This window comes from Diabrotica virgifera, chromosome 1, assembly GCF_917563875.1.
Source record: "Diabrotica virgifera virgifera chromosome 1, PGI_DIABVI_V3a".
In the NCBI taxonomy this organism is placed as follows: domain Eukaryota; kingdom Metazoa; phylum Arthropoda; class Insecta; order Coleoptera; family Chrysomelidae; genus Diabrotica; species Diabrotica virgifera.
The window spans coordinates 203055973-203069881 of record NC_065443.1 but is presented as its reverse complement, the minus strand read 5'-3'; the positions used below and the strand labels follow the sequence as shown (position 1 = coordinate 203069881).

Genomic DNA, 13909 nt, shown 5'->3' with positions numbered 1-13909 from the left:
AAGGGAAGGGGAATGGCAGCAAAACTATTCAGATGTTTCAAACTTAATTGTAATAAAACAATATGTACCTATATAAAATAAAAGTATATACAGTCGGAAAAATGAAAGAATACCCATGAACGATCACATCAATCACTTTTTTGTATTTGCTGTCTTTTTCTATAACAAACGTTTGTTATTTATAGAAAAAAACAGCAAATACGAAATCAGTGATTGTTGTGATCGTTCATGGGTATTCTTTCATTTTTCCGACTGTATTCAGGTTAGCAAAATAAATATTAGTTAACATGATATATTATACAAAATACTGCTAAAATAATTTTTATACGTAAGTTAATTATACCAGTTATATTGGTGTTTATTGTTGCTGTGGTGTTTATTTTTATTTATACAGGGAGTTGAACTTGTTATGATTTTCGTAGAAAATTGGTTATAACTTTGTAAATACCCTGTATAACATAATAAACCTTTATATTTTTGTGATATGGAAGTTAAGAAGATTTCGAACATAAAATAAAATATAGGGTGTTCCATTTAAAAAACATAAGTTTGGTCGGCCACTATATTATCGAACGCCCTGTAACATTCTTACTAATTTTAGTAATTTTGTAATATGAAGCTCAAAGTTTGCTAAAATTTTTGTTACTAACTTTTATTGCTATCTATTACTATAGCGGATCTACTGAGCTTTATCACACTAATCAATCGCCTCGTATATTTTATCTTATTACTTCTGCTACCCTTAATCACGAATTTTTGTCTATTATCTTTTTCATACTGTTTTAGAATGTTGTTAAACTCATTAAAAGAGATAAATAATTGTCCACACTCCATAGTAATTAAAAAAAAACACTAAACAAGTAAAACATAAGGAAACTCTTTACAAATCAATATTAAAGTGTAAACATAACGCGATTAGACAAATTCTAACCACACTCTGACACTCGCAATACTTACAGATACTTAATACCACAGCATACACGCGGCTCAAATTAGCGTGTACCAAAATACCCAGTCATAATACACGCTAAATAATGACGTCATTGACTTAATGACGTTTAAGCGTGTACCTAATTTTTTTATTTGCGTACACGTTAGCGTGTACCTAGACACAGCGTGTCTATTTAACTTAATGTCTTCACTGATATCCACTAGTGCCTCTCTAAAAATCTACACTTACTATAAGAAAAAGATTTTTAATATACCAATAATGCATCACAATATGTTTGTTCTTTGTTTAGTAAAAAATTAAAATTGATATTTTTTGAGAAAATGGACTTGGAACGTGCTTGTCTAAATAACTCAATTCCGAAAAATGAAATCCGGGCCTGAAAATCATTGATTCAATTTTTCTGCCCGTATCACTATAAATATACAGACTATTCTTAAGTTATTGATAACGTAAATTTTATCTTAAATAAATCCATTATATCGGTCCATTCTTCCTACTTCAATTAAATATTTCCGTTTATTTCACATATCAACATAGAAATAATGTTAATCATACTTATAAAAAGAAAATAAGTGATTCACTTATTTTAGCTAGAAGCTTAACCAAAGGTTACTTTACAATAAATTAACTAAAGTTTTATTTATTTTTTTAATAATTTTTTTAAGCTCATTTCGCATAAAAATCGTATGTATAGTTCGGCTTTCCATCCATTATTTTTTCTTCTTAGGGTGCCTGTCCGTTCCGAACGTTGGCGAGCATTCTGGCTATGATGACTTTGTTAGTTGCTATACAGAATAGTTGTGTTGAGGTTTTTCTCTATCATGCTCTCAGGTTAGCAAGTCAGGATATTCTTCTTCGTCCTGGGGCCTGGTTTTCCTTCAATTTTACCTTGTAAAATGCATTCGAGTAGCTCGTATCTGCCTTAATTTCTCATTATATGTCCAAGTACTGCAGCTTACGACGACCCTTCACGATGTTGACTAAATCTGCGGCTGTGTTCATCCTCCGTAGTACTTCTTCATTGGTGACAACATGGTATCTTCAGGATCCTTCTGTACAACCATATGGCTCAAAACCCTGAAGTTTCGATAAAGTTTCTGCCTTCAATGTCCACGTTTCTACTCCATATAGAAGCACTGAGTACACGTAACATTTAAGGAGCCTTATTTTTGTTTTTAGGGTGAGGTCTTGCCTCATGCATTATTGAGCAATTCCAATTCCTTGATTTTTCAGTATCTATTCATGATCTTCTTTACTTCTTTATCTTAGATAGGTTAGTTTGTGAAAATAATTTTATCCTCATCCTTTTTTCCATCTCATTAATTTCTTTCTATTCCTTTATTTTACCAAATCCAATTCTGGGATTTTCCAGTATCCATGATCTTCTATATTTCTTTATCTTAGTTAGTTAGGTTAGTTTTTAAAAATAATTTTAATTACGCCTCAGAAACCAAGCGCCGGAAAGCCGCTAGCGATTTGAAAGTTTGTTTTAAAAATAAAGTGTTATATAAGTGAGTGGAATCGGGAGGGGAATGATTCTAGTTCTAAAAGTAGAACCATTGAAAGTGACATACATATACCTAGTCCGTCCACTATAACTTTTCCCATGCGGTACGATTCATTTTCAATCAAATTAAGTCAAACATAAATTGAAACGAACGTCGATGTATATATACATTTTGTATACTGTATACTATATACTACACACATCGGCGTACGTTTCACTTTCTGTTTTGACTTAATTTGATTGAAAATGAATCGTACCGCATGGGAAAAGTTATAGTGGACGGACCCATGTAGGTCAAAAGTAGAAGATCTCCAAAATATTATTGCACGTCTACGAGTTGGACACTGTAGGTATACTCACATATCTCTTCTCAAACAGTGAACCTCCAAACTTCCAAAGTGTCAAACTTGCAATGCAGAATACAGTAGACAGTATATAGTACTTCTTGATATTTTTCAAGTGACATCTCCGCGATGGAGGTCGGTAATCATCACAGCTATTCAGATTTTAGAGACGGCTGCTCTGAAAAGTTCATTTGATATACATCGGTACCATTCTCTCAGGTTGCGCGGTCATGATATTCTGCGTCTCCCTATGCTTCTTTTTCCTTGAATATTTCCCTGCATAATCAATTGGAGCAAGTTGTATCTCTCTCCAAATGTAATATGTCCAAGATATTCCGAGATGTCCAAGATATGTATATGTTTTATGCTTTAGTATTTGTTTTACTTAACTTATTTCCTGTAATTTTTTTCAAGTATTTTAATATCCATTTCTTTAGACATAATATTTAGTAATAATATTTATCCGAATTGTATTAGGACTTCCGTTGGTGTTTTAGCCCCTTTTTCTACTAGTTTTGCCCCGAATACATAAACCTTTTTTCTCATCTTTGAACACCGATTATTTGATTTTTTGTGGCTTCTCAGATATTTTAGTTCCGTTTCGCTTTTTATTTCGATATCCAGCAAAATCAAATTAGGTTGTTTGGTAGTGATGAGCGAGACTGGTCTTGGTCTTGCGGTCTTGGTCTTGGTCTTGCAGCAAGACCAAGACCAAGACCAAGACCGCCTTTTGGTTGCAAGACCAAGACCAAGACCAAGCTTGCAAGAACAAGACCAAGACCAAGACCGAACCTTGCAAGACCACGCAAGACCAAGACCAACCTGCAAAACTCTTGCACTTTTTTGAGAAAAATTGTTTTTTATTATTTAACTTTATTTTTTTAGTTCAATATAATATATACTGACCTTGTAAGAAACCTTAAACAATATCGAATTTTTAAAATACATAATATTTTGGTTATATTTTTAAGTCGTTTTGATTAAGTCAAACGGTCTGCATTTTCTCAACCTTCAAAGTGTCCAGAAGACAAGTTTTCAAACGGCGACAGTTCAAGGACAATTGAAATTACTTGTAAGACAAAAAAATGTAATTATAGATAGGGTAATCCATTAAAAAAAATGCAATTAAAAACGGTTTTTATGTACCAGTAGTTTTCGCTTTTTTGTCTAATAAAAATACTGACACTTATTTCAATTCTTTTCGCATAATCGAGTAAAAATGTAGGTCGTTAAATTTAAAATTAATACAAAAAATATCATAATAGATTTTGAAAAGGGATTCACAATGCTGTGAAAGCATTGTGGCCTGAATAAAAAATAACTGGTTGTCGATTGTAATGTGTCAAGCTTGGTATCGCAAAATCCAAAGCTTAGGTTCAGTTTCTGAATATAATGACAAAAATTCCGATACTGGGAAATTTTTAAAATTATTTTTTGGATTAATTTTTTACAATCAACGAAAGTTAGAAGTTGAATTATTTGTGAAAATCCCGGATGACACACGCGTAAAGAATTTTACTGATTTCATAGTTGAAAACTATTTGGAAGAATTTAGGTTTTCCCCAGAAAGGGCCAGTACTACAAATAGTATATGTGCCGCACTTGAAATGCATGCGCATCATTTCAGTGTGTTTTAAATTCTAGTTTTTACTACCCAAATCCGAATATTTTCAACTTTTTATATGTCATAATGGGTATTCAATCCAAAAATATGTGAAAATAAAAAGTGCGAATAACTCGTGTTACGAGAGCAATGTAGTTTAAATAAAATTAAAGAAGTGCAAGATAACAAATTACAGAATTAAGCGTTTATAACTCCCCATTAGGTTTAGTTATTATGTTATAGTATTAGGTCTATAAATAGGTATGGTAAATATGTAAGCATTTACTAAAAAGTATGTTTTAGTTAGTTTATAAAAATAAAGTTAATTATATTAAATAATGATTAAATAGAGTAAAAAATGTTTGATTTTTGTGTTCTCTTAAAAAAATTTAATTTATGTTCTTAAATTTGACCCTCGTAGGATAAATACTAAAGTGTTCGAGTGAAAGGATCAGATCATTATCTGTTAACAACTATAAACCGTTTATCCCTTTTCGTAAAATCCGTGAATTGAAGCTCCCCGACCATTTGTGGCACCTTTAAGAAGCTCTTTTTCTTTAACATTTTATTAAAATACAGAGGCAATAAACAGTAATCCAGACTCAAGACGTGGTCTGAAGGCAGGCGGCAGGTATCGACAGCATGCAAAACACAACGTGACACAACCGAAGGCCGGCAACTGCAACAAGGGTTGTGTAAATGCAGGTTTTTCCTACTGATAAACATTACCATTATAAAAATATACTCTAATCTCTTTATATAGAGAGAAATAATTAGGTCATTAGGTGAATTTATAATGTAAAAATTGGTATCCGTTTGAAACTGCATTCTACATTCTGTTAAAATTTTAAAGCAAAAATATAGTTTCATTCTTCACATCTTTATTTATTTCAATGTACATTTTATTCGAAATTGTTTGGTTCAAATTATTACTACCAAAAAAGCAAGACCAGAAAGACTCTTGCAGCAAGACCAAGACCAAGAACAAGACCGGCTAGTGCAAGACCAAGACCAAGCTTGCAAGAACAAGACCAAGACCAAGACTAGCCTGGTCTTGGTCTTGTTCTTGTTTTGCTCATCACTAAGTTGTTGGATCGCAGTCTCACTAACTATTCTTTGCACTCTTACGGCCGGTTTCACAAAGTAAAGTTAACTTGTGGTTAAGAGATAACCAGAAGTTACGTCAAAATATGCGTTTTAGTTTCAGGTCAACGGCGAAGTATGGTTAACTCACAGAATTTTTAACCAGAGGTTGGAGTGGGTTACCCTTATGGGTATACCCAGAAGGGTAACAATTATGAAACTGAAATGCATATTTTGGGGTAATTTTGAGGTTATCTCTTAACCACAAGTTAACTTTACCTTGTGAAACCGGCCGTTACCATTCACGTGCATCATCATATTATGATGAAAAATCCATTTGGGAGTGATTTTGTCCACATTTGTAAGTGATCAATGTCCCTAACAACACAAAACATTCCAGGAATGTACTATCAAAGTTCTATTAATGTTTGAATGTACTGGACATTCAAGGAACATTCGGTGAATATCTGATTAAGTTATTCGTGGAATGTTACCACAAGACATTCTATGAACATACTACCAATGTCCTATATTTTAAGAGAGGCCATTTACTATTCAATTTGCATTCACTTTCAAATTTGCTGCGCGTGTATAGGTATTTAGGCAATCCAAACCACGTGACTTCTGGTTCTGGTTGGCATGGCATACACATACAGGTTACAGAGGTTATGTTTGTAATATCATTTCATTTCATCATTTCAATGTTTATCGTCATATTTTGGATTTCGTTTGCTATATTTTGTGAACTTTATAAACTTTACCACACTGCAAAGTGATTATTTAAGGAAATTATTATTGGAGACACCAGATGTTTGGAGAAAGGTAGGGCAAACAATTTTTATCAATGTTCATTTTTCTCTGATATTTATCAATATTGATGAATTTTGCAAGCAATAACATTATTTCTTTTATTGTTTTAGATATTTATTGAAGCTGAAAATAATTGGGGATTTAGATCCATATACAATTCAGTCAGAATTGGATTTTACCATAAAGTGCATTCCACCAAATTACTATTATAGATATTATAGATGAAAGCATACAAAAGCCTTCAGGCACATAAATATTTTACAGCTGGATGTGTTTTTAAAGTTGGAAGTCACAAGCAACAACTTCGTAAGTACCTACAAGAATATTGAGAAAATCCAGCTCCTGGATACTACTGGGCAAACTAGAAGATTGAAGAGGACAAAGCCTTTTGAACTAGTTTGAGTGATAGTGAAAAGCAGAGCATAATGCTTGTGTGCATGTGTATGTTAGAATAGTGCGGTTAGAAAAGCAGAGCATAGTGCTTGTGTGCCTGTTAGATTAGATAAGAGACGCTATGGGTAAGCTCTTCATTTTAAGGAACAGTAGTAATTTAGGTTAAATTAAAATTGCTCATTGGTCAGAGTTATGACCAGATTGTAATTCTAATGAACAATTCAATACAATGAATCGTCATCGTAGTGATGATTATGGAAAAAAATATATGACAAGATTTTGTGCAATAAAAATGTTAATATTTATCAAGGATGTATTATTTGGTATGGCTACATATACAGTCGGAAAAATGAAAGAATACCCATGAATGAACATATAAAACATGCTGTATTTTCCTGTCACCGTGTCACAAAGAAAATTGTCCAGTGCAAGTAACAGTAATTATTACATGTACTTGTGCTGACCAGTTTTTTCTGTGACACGGTGACAGGAAAATACAGCGTGTTTTATATGTTCGTTCATGGGTATTCTTTCATTTTTCCTACTGTACTTCTGGTATATCGTCGGTGATGTGACAATACCTCCTATCTGCTTTTTCATGAATTTTGTAGGAGATGAAAAACTTGTTTGGGCCACCTCGTGTTTTCATATATTTTTTGATTTGTTTTGTAGTAAATTCAACTATCTATTTAATGCAAAACAAGTCAAAACTTACGTATGAAAACAGGAGCTGACCGTAAAAAATGTTTTTCGTCTCCTGCAAAACTCATGAAAAAACATATAGGAGGTATTGTCACATCACTGACGATATATTTCAGAGAATGTCTAAAAAATATACTTTGAATGTCCTAAGAACATTCATGGAATGTTTCAACAAGACATTCAGTCTAAACAATATACTGTGAATGTTCAAAGAACATTCGTAGACATTCATGGAATGTTCCAACAAGACATTCAAGGAATGTTTAAAATGCTGACACAGCACTTTAAAAAGCTGACACGTTCATGTGCTTTTGGGGACATTCCAGGAATGTTTTCAATGTCCTATGTGTACTTTCTAGGAACATTCCTGGAATGTTTTGTGTTATTCAATGTACATTTTATTCGAAATTGTTTGGTTCTAATTATTACTACCAAAAAAGCAAGACCAGAAAGACTCTTGCAGCAAGACCAAGACCAAGAACAAGACCGGCTAGTGCAAGACCAAGCTTGCAAGAACAAGACCAAGACCAAGACTAGCCTGGTCTTGGTCTTGTTCTTGTTTTGCTCATCACTAAGTTGTTGGATCACAGTCTCACTAACTATTCTTTGCACTCTTACCATTCACGTGCATCATCATATTATGATGAAAAAATCCATTTGGGAGTGATTTTGTCCACATTTGTAGTGATCAATGTTGCGTGTATTTAGGCCAGTAAAACACAGATTTACACTTAAACACAAATATTTATTATTGACTTAAACACGAGGCCCCATTACAATGACAATGCATTTTCCAAGTGCCTTATGACACAGAATAGGGAACAATTTGTTCCCTATTCTGTGCTTATGACAAGTCATGACACAAATTAGACATACAACAATGACAAGTGACATGACATAAATTAGACATAGAACATATACAACAATCAGTTCATTTTCTCTCTTTTGAAACAATTTGTTAATAATAGGGCTTTTCATCGATTGTCATTTGTTTCGAGCTTCTGTCATATGTTATTTTGTATAATCTGTGTATAATAGGTTTGTTATAGCATCAGTTTCAAACGGTTTGAAACCATCAGCGAATAGTGGACCAGCGCGAGTAGAGGGGATAGCACTGGTGACTGTATTATGTTCTCTCACTGACCAACTGTTTGCTGACGGTTTCCGACTAGTTTGACTGTTTGCTAGAATAAACCTAATATTAATGATGGGGAAAGAGTGTGAAATTCTCATAACCATCAAAACAAAAAAAAATAGAATATCTAGGACATGTAATGAGAAATCAAGAACGTTACGGCTTTCTCCAACTGATTCTCCAAGGGAAGGTAAATGGTAAAAGAGGACCGGGAAGAAGACGCATTTCCTGGCTTCAAAATTTACGAAAGTGGTATAACACGACTACCACTGAACTGTTCAGCGCTGCGGTAAACAAAGTCAAGATAGCCATGATGATCGCCAACATCCGGAACGGATAGGCACTTTAAGAAGAAGATATGACATATGACAGAAGCTCGAAACAAATGACTGTGAATGAAAAGCCCTATAGCCAAATCTAATGTAGTTTCTAATTCCAGTATCATTTTAGGTATTTTGTTATTTCAACCAATATTAATAAATTAAAGATCAGTCCAGATTAATATGTATTTATTTTCGAAAAATTATTTTTCATTGAATATTTTCACCGCCAACCTAATAAAATTTAACGCAAATCCAATACTGTGATTATCCAGAGAGCGCAATCCAAGATACTTCGAGCAATAGTTAATGCACCGGCACCATGGTATGTATCAAACCAAACTCTACACAAAGATCTAAAAATTCCATATGTAGCCGAAGTCATCCGAGAAAACAACAGAAAACACCACAACAAACTAGAAGACCATCCTAATCAACTACTTCATCCACTACTGCAACCTGTCCACAATAGAAGACTCAGAAGAAGCTGGCCCTCCGACCTAAGAGGTAACTGAGGAAACATCGCTGGATGTTTACCTCTCCACGTCACCACATTTACAATAATTTAATTTAATGTAAGACCAACAAATTGACTTATAGATGTTTGTTTTATATCTGATTGTCAATAAAGGGAGATAATAAAAAAAAAGTTTTGTTGCAATTAACGTAGTTTGGCTTAAAGAATCACGAATAACTCCCAAATTAAAGCAGTTACATTAAAATACTAAAATGCAGGGTATTCCGTTTAAGAAAACGCTCATTCCTTGTTTCGACCCACCCTGTATACTAAAATTAAACAGTTCGCTATATTGATAATCTTTACCTATAGTAGACTATTTCAACAATCAATTGAACATCAATTCTACAGGGTGTGAAAATTGCTACAAAATTTATTTAAAAAACGTAATTATCTTTTAAACTACCCTGTATAATATGAACACCTCATATTTTAAGAAAGAAGCCATCGAGGAGAATCCGAAAGTCTTAAAATATACAGGGTGTGCCATTAAAAAAACGAAGTTGTAAGCAACTTCCGGTATAACCGGAAGTAGGAAATAAATGAAATTATTTTCATTAAATAGATGTCTCTTCAAAACCTTTCAATTGCAATTTCCATGACTCAGTTACCATTATTTCTCGAGATATTTCTAATTGGACCTTTATCTGCCTCACCCTGTATATTTAGATAATATTTAAAATATAGTAAATATATACATATTTAGTTTTTTAAATATAACAATATTAAAAATGATATAACATTCAGAATTCAAAATAATTAAAGATAAATAGTTACAGGATTAAAAAAAACAAAAAATTACAGTCCGGTGGGGAATTGAACTCGGATCATTCGCGTGCAATGTAAATAGACGTTAATATATTATCCACGGTTTTAGTGACTTCGCCGATCCAACCGGTAAAAAGCGTATAATAACACATATACTATGCCTATTAAATAATAACCCATGAATAACCATATTGGTCGGTTATAGTGTTGAGATTTATGAAAAATACATGAATATCAATTAAAATTGAAAATGAATACAATAAAAATTAAAAAAGGGTCCAGGTCTAGCTATATTGGTCGGGCTGACGCAGAAGTCCCACTCCCAGGCGCGATCCCACTACTGCACGACGCGGGGACTTTTGGCTGCTGAGTTTCCTCCCTGGCCCGGTTCGCCCCTCCTTGGCTGACCTGGCCATCCCGAATTCCTCCAGGATGCCCATATCGACGCCATGCTTAGTGTGGACACCCGGTCGACGTAGGAAATCCTACACCAGAGCTCCCGACCTCAAACCATCCACTAAACCCGGCCTTCAAGTAGCTGAATTACAGGAGACGCCACGCTCCCAGCCGACAGAAACTGTCGAAAAGTTTAATCTCTTGTAGACAAACAAGATCTTAGAAATTCTATATGGCAGATCTTTTATTCTCGTGTCATGTATCTGAAAAACTAACTTAAAATCCAATAAATGGCAAAATTAATAAATTAACAAAATTGTTAATTACATAATTAAAACCTAAAATCATCAAAAAATGTGGAACGCTTCACGATTTTGCGTGTCATCCTTGCGCAGGGGCCATGCTAATCTTCTCTGTATCGTTCCAATTTTAGTATATGTACCGCCGAAGCGAGTACGACAAACATAATTTTAATGCCGTATATGTACTAAAAATATCAAAAAACGTAGTGGCAGTTTATAAGAGCTTACAATTAATTGACTCAGGTGGCGACATCTGTTGATATAATGGTTTAACTACATTGAGAAAAAGTGTCAATTTTAGCTCTATTTTTTTCTTTATACATAGTGTAATTTTTATTTAAATAAGTACTAACATTTAAGTATATTATACAAAGAAATCAAACTTGCTTTAATATGTCTGGAAATATACGAAATTAATTCACATGTAAAAAATTAGAATTATTACGCCATTTTTAGTCCATATGTTCCAACTACCACAAGGTAGATGGCGCTCGAGTATATTCGCGCTTTCATTAGAGTGATTTAAAATAATACAATTTATTAAGAGTAAACAGTAGCGATCAACAGGTAGCAATAAAATATAACTTCGGGAGATAGTATCATAAACTTTGGCAACATTGGTAATCTTTGACATTATGTAAGATTAATATTATTGACAATTTAACTCATAGGCGCGCTAAATGGAAGTAACCGAAAACAATTTTGTTATTAGTAAATAAATATTTATAAAAATAAACCCAAATGGGTGAAAATTTTATGTTAACATAGGTATTTGTACGAAAAAATAATAATAAATAATAATTTCATTGTGAAGCGAAACGAGAGCAGTCTTATTTTATTTAGTTCATAGAGCGCCAAAGGCACTCTAGAACACCCTTTAACCCTTCTTAGGGTCCCATCAGAGGTGCATATTTCATTCTCTTTGAACTACTAAAATTCGGGCTACCGTTATCGGTTCACAACGAAATGATGGCATGAATGCCGTGGCGGTATCTGCTAAAGACGAACGAAAGTTTTACTTCTAATATTAACAATATCAAAAATAAAATAAAACTTAGAACTAGTCTTCTGGTTAAACCAATCGTGGTTTGTGGCTTCTAAAATTTGCAAGCCAACGAATTGCCGGAGCTAAGAAGGCCGAGGGAAATCTACCAGGTTAAGTCGTACTTCATGGAATGATTATTTATTACTTTGATTAGTTCTACTCGTAATCTGAGTATTCGGAACTAAGCTTTGTTCGAATTTTACCGTGCTGGACAGGCGGGAAGTGAGATGCAGCCTGATAGATCTTCCTCGGCATTGTTAGCTCCTGCACTTTTTATAAAAATACACTTTCTTCAATTTTTTTATCCGATGCCTAGATTTTGTGTCATTTTGGAACTACTAATGAAATAAAAAATTTTAGTAGTTCCAAAATTACACAAAATCTAGGTATCGGATAAAAAAGTTTATTTGAAGAAATTGTATTTTTTTGTTCTTCTTAATGGCGGTACAGGCTCGTTTTTTTAATATTGTATTTAATTACAGAGTAATTTCCACATATTAATATATTTTTCAAATTGGGCCCTGTACCGCCATTCTTTATTTTATTACGAATACGTGTGCCAAATATCTCGAAAAAATATTCAAAATTACAGCCGCAATCTTGGAACGCGTTTTTGCTACCTGTTGATCGCTACTGTATCACCTTTAGCAAAAATAAATTTTTTCGGGTTCAAAAATTGCAATTTTTCGATTTTATGTTCAACCGCGTTTATCTCGAAAACCATGCATCCTACGAAAAAACTTGTCAGAACAGTTTTTGCTTAGAATGACCCAAAAAATACAAAAAAAATGTTTTGTTTTGCGAGAAATCGCTGTTATGTAATTCCTCAAGTTCTTTGTTTATAACAATCTTATCGACATCCGGATCAACTGTTACCCAACAAATTCGTGTTCTACGGGTCAAGATACATAAAAAAATCTTGGGTAAGACCATCTGAATAAAGGAGGCCGTTGTACCCCCTTGGCGACAGGACTATGAATATCTACCTAAAAAAAATTGGCATTTGTACTGTAGTCAGGATTTCTGTACCTAAACATAGATTTATTACGAATTTCATTTTCATGGGAAACAACTTTTCACACTTTTTTTATGTATGACAACAGTAGATTACTTCTCATAGGTACTTACATTGTTAAAATTTGTGGTGGCTCCAATTTCGATGTTCTCATAATTTTGGCACGGCTTTTAATGGACTTTTTCTTGGAATTATTCGCTTTATTTGTCGTTTGATTAACTTTTCCCATTTCGTTAAACTATTGATAATATGTTAAAAATAAAATATTCTCCTAAATCTTTATACTCGCATTAGAATTCGAAATGTTTTTACGTAAAATATACTTACCTACCTACATAGAACTGAACTAAAACACAATTAACAACAATCTATTATTTCAAACAGGCCAACAACTTATACAACAACAACAAAAATATAATAAATAACTATCAATAAACATTATTTTCCTATGAAACAACTATAACGAATTCTTAAATTAACACACTACTGCACTGGACTGATATCAATAAAGATGACAGAACAAATTAGAGAAAATCTGACGCAGGTTTGTCAAAATGACACTGATAATTTCTCTATGTTGCCTAATTAGTTATTTAGTTATAATATGTTCGATTTCTTGTTAGAAATAAAAAATTTTAGTAGTTCCAAGATTACACAAAATCTAGGCATGAGATAAAAAAGTTTATTTGAAGAAAGTTTATTATTTTTTTCTTCTTAATGGCGGTACAGGCTCCTTTTTTCAATATTTTATTTAGTTATAGAGTAATTTCCACGTACTAACATATTTCTAAAATTGGGCTCTGTACCGCCATTCTTTATTATATTACGAATATGTGTGCCAAATATCTCGACAAAATATTCAAAATTAGAGCCGCAATATTGGAACGCGTTTGCTGCTACCTGTTGCTCGCTACTGTAGCCTCTTAATGTTACATTACGGATTTTTTTGTTTGTGAACCAATATGAAACAAAGTATGTACATATGTATATATTTTTTATATGTTAAAAATTAATAAA

At 33.1% G+C, this 13909-nt stretch overlaps 1 protein-coding gene and 1 non-coding gene across 2 annotated transcripts in view; one reads left to right on the top strand and one right to left on the bottom strand.

Annotated features, from left to right (window-relative positions):
- Positions 1 to 1427: 1427 nt before the first annotated feature.
- LOC114331928 (nonsense-mediated mRNA decay factor SMG5) overlaps positions 1428 to 13909 on the top strand; it is a 122294-nt gene continuing 109812 nt past the window's right edge. The window contains exon 1 of the mRNA XM_050646335.1: positions 1428 to 1434. The gene's annotated coding sequence lies outside the window, so the exon portion shown is untranslated. The remainder of the gene's footprint in view (positions 1435 to 13909) is intronic.
- On the bottom strand, positions 10881 to 10987 carry LOC114331930 (U6 spliceosomal RNA). Its single transcript, XR_003652723.1, has one exon. It is a non-coding gene; the product is annotated as a U6 spliceosomal RNA (small nuclear RNA).